Source organism: Phalacrocorax aristotelis, chromosome 1 (genome assembly GCF_949628215.1).
Source record: "Phalacrocorax aristotelis chromosome 1, bGulAri2.1, whole genome shotgun sequence".
NCBI classification, from domain to species: Eukaryota; Metazoa; Chordata; class Aves; order Suliformes; family Phalacrocoracidae; genus Phalacrocorax; species Phalacrocorax aristotelis.
Window position 1 is genome coordinate 126,512,133 of NC_134276.1, and position 3,601 is coordinate 126,515,733.

Below are 3,601 nucleotides of genomic sequence, written 5' to 3' on the forward strand. Positions count from 1 at the left end.
CTACTATCCCTACTCCAGGCGGATCTGTGGCAAAATCCATACTTTTCAGGAAAATCTTTCTAAAAGACATGCTAACAAAGATTTGTAGTTAAAATACATTGAACTAGGGGGAATTTACTTGCTTTCTAGAGTACAAGCCATTGTTTTATTTCTGCAAATAAGGGTGAGATAAACCTGGGCTTGTGTTTGAAGAAGAAACAGATGCCAAGATCTGATTAAATAAACGCTCAGATTCTAGAGTTTTATATGGCAGTGTTGCCACAAGTCTCAGGTGGTACTGTTCATGAGAGCAGTATTGGGAATGACTGTAACCATACAGCAGTAACTTACCCAGAACTGCATTTACCAGCATAATGTCAAATGCTACATGAACACAATATTTTGCTGCTGTACCATGAGCAGATGTGCAGAATAATTATCTAGGTAAATGTGGGGGGAGAACTGCTTTTTTCTTCACCTCCATCCTTCTCTCTGATTCAAATGTGGACTGAAAATGCTATTTCTCAGATTCTCATGGGAATACATTTATTAATATGCCTCCAGGTATTTTATCTGGTTATTCATATCTTGGTGCATGAGACTATGTAGACTTGCTAATGTACTTTCTGATATTTGTTGTGTGTAAAAACCAAGGTAACTGTTCTAAAATATGCTATCTGCTCTTTAATCTCCACCTTATGTGTCAAGCAAGTAATAACACTTGCCTTTTACGGTGGTATGAGAGTTTTAACTGAGCCAAAACAGCACTTGATTCACTGTGGGGGTTTTTCTGTGCATTTTTTTATTGTTGTTAGACTTCAGGGAATACTTAAAGGTTTCTAGACGTTGAATGTGAATGTTTAATTCCAAAGTTTTTTTAACTGAGGCAAACTAAGGCATTAAGAAATTCAACAACTATCATAAATATATTCTCGGCTCTGCCATTGGTACAGGATTCTTGTCTGGTCTCTTCTGCACTGTGTTTTCAGTTGTAACCCTGAATGGGTTTGAAGTGGGTGAATATCTGCTTTACGTGGTGCCCTGAGTTTTTTGTGCAGGTATGGAGCATTGCAACAGATGTATAAACATCACTGTGGAAACCACAGTGCACACAGCTCCTTTTTAGCCAGTGTCCCCAAAACACAGGGACAATCCAGCTCCTAAATATGTGGGGTGTGGTGGTGGATTCTTTTGTTTTGTTGTTTGGAAATCATTGTGACAAGTAGTGTTTTAAGTGCTTCAAGGAAGATAGCGAGATACTCTTCTGTACCTTCGTGATTAGTTGCTCCAAAGCGTGAAGAGGAATTATGGCAGAAGGCATACATTTAGTTGCTGTGAGAGACAGTGGTGATTGGTATCTTCAGCTGATCAAAGGTAAAAGGCAGCTTCTTTGCAGTGAACCAGAGGAGTGCTACGGAGATGAGCCATAAAGGCCTTTCTTACACGTGTTCCTAAATACTCTGTTCAGTGCTTTTGGGGAGCTGTTTGTATTCTGAAAACATGGACTGCTACTGTGTATCCCATTTTTTGATAGCACTGCTAATATCAGGTGGAATCTCTTTTCTCCTCCCTTGCCAGCTAAGCATAACGCTTAGATTCAGGCTTCCCTGTGTGCAATATAAGGTGCTCACATCAGTAGTATTCAGAGTTCTTATGCTGTGTCAAATGGCAAGACAAGGAACACTGTTTTCTTGACCTGCTGTTACTGGCTTTTCTGCCTCTTATAACTCAGGCACAGATGGCATCACTAACCTTGTCCCCACTGAGCCTTCTGTTCTCCAGGCTGAACAGGCCCAGCTCTCTCAGCCTCTCATCTGAAAGATGCTCCATTCCCTAAATCATCTTTGTGGCCTTCTGCTAGACTCCCTCCAGTAAGTCCATATCTTCCCTGTGCTGGGGAGCCAAACACTGGACACAGCATTCCAGACGTGGCCTCACCAGTAATGAGTAAAGAGGAAGGATAACCTCCCTTGACTTTTTGGCAATGTTCTTCCCAATGCAGCCCAGGATGCTGTTGGCAGCTGGTGGGGACCCCCAGGTGGCACTGATGCCTGGGGTTATTCCTACCCAGATGCAGGCCTCTGCGTTTTCCCTTGTTGAACTTCATGAGATTCCCCTCATCTAATTCTCCAGCCTGTCCAAATCCTCCTGAATGGCAGCACAATTCACTAGCGTATCAGCCACTCCTCACGGTTTTGCATTGTCTGCAAATTTGCTGAGGGTGTACTCTGTCCCTGTGTCAAGGCCATCACTGAAGAGGTAACAACAACTGGGGCACACAGCTGGAGACTTGACTCTAACTGGCCTTTACCACTGATCACTCCCCCTGGGACTGGCTGTTCAGGCAGTTTTAAATCAATGTCACTGTGCTTTTATCTATGCCTTACTTTTTCAGCTTGTCTCTAAGAATATTATAAGAGACCATGCCAAAAGCTTGAAGTCAAGGTATGCAACATCCACTGCTCTCCTTGCTGCACCAAGCAGGTCCAGTCACTACTTGGTTACATGGTCACTGCTGAAGCCTATGTTATTGCTAGTGGATGTGCTGTAGCAACAGCAGGAAACATCAAAAAAATCTCATGGAAATAAACTCAGTGGAACTTCTGGAGTGTACAATTGTCCTCGCTTGAATGTGCTCCTTGTCTTCTCCAGAAAATGCTTTTGTTCTTGTGGATGATGGTCAATGGTATGCCTCAATTGGCTCTGCCTTGACCGGTGTCTCAATGGGCAGAGGTCGCAAGTGGCCACTTAGATCTGCAGTCTGCTCCAAAACAACCTCCTGTCCTCAGTCAAACATGTCAGTAAGAAGCACAGTTTGATGCATGTTCTTCTGAGTAGGTTCAGTTGTGAGCTTTTTATAAAGACTTTATCTTAAAATCTTTTTATTTCAAATCTTGTTTTGAAGAAAACTGCAGGGATGAATGTCACGGACTCCTGACAGATCTTCTGCAGAAGACCTTTACTGTCAGCTTTTCACTGCTTATATATCTTTTCAACACATTCCTCACGCGCACAAACATTTTCCGTTATTCGTCAGCTAGCTCTAAGCATGCGCCTTATGCTACATTCTAATAGTGCAAACATAACAGCCTATCTCATTTGTTTTGGCTTACTTAAATATTTCTTGCCATTCCCACACTCGTGTCTGTTTTTTACTGCGGTGTTGTTCAGTTCAAGGATGTGTCAAACAGTGCTAAGTTACTTGCATATCCATCCCCCATAGAAAACCTTTTGACAAGTGCCTGGACACAGGGAAAATGTCAGTTTACATGAAACACCAAAAGGCCCCACAAAAGCAACCAATCCTTGTTGATATGTAGCTGGAAACCTCTAGTTTGTTAGGAAAATGACAAGCCTGAAAAGCTGAACTTCTTCCTAAGCTATTCCCTGCCACCTCCTTCCTACACCCCTCTCCCCTCAACATACAATCCCCACAACACTCACTACTCCCCCCCCCACCCCAGCAGAGGACCAGGAAAGGTCATTCTGATGCTTTCTCTGCTGTGAGTTTGCTGTATGACTTCATGATAAGGAAATCTGGGGAGCAACTACCTGCCTGGTCCTGTTTTTTCTGGAAGATGCCCAATTCTTGGGGAACACAGGCTAATGCAATTATATTGTA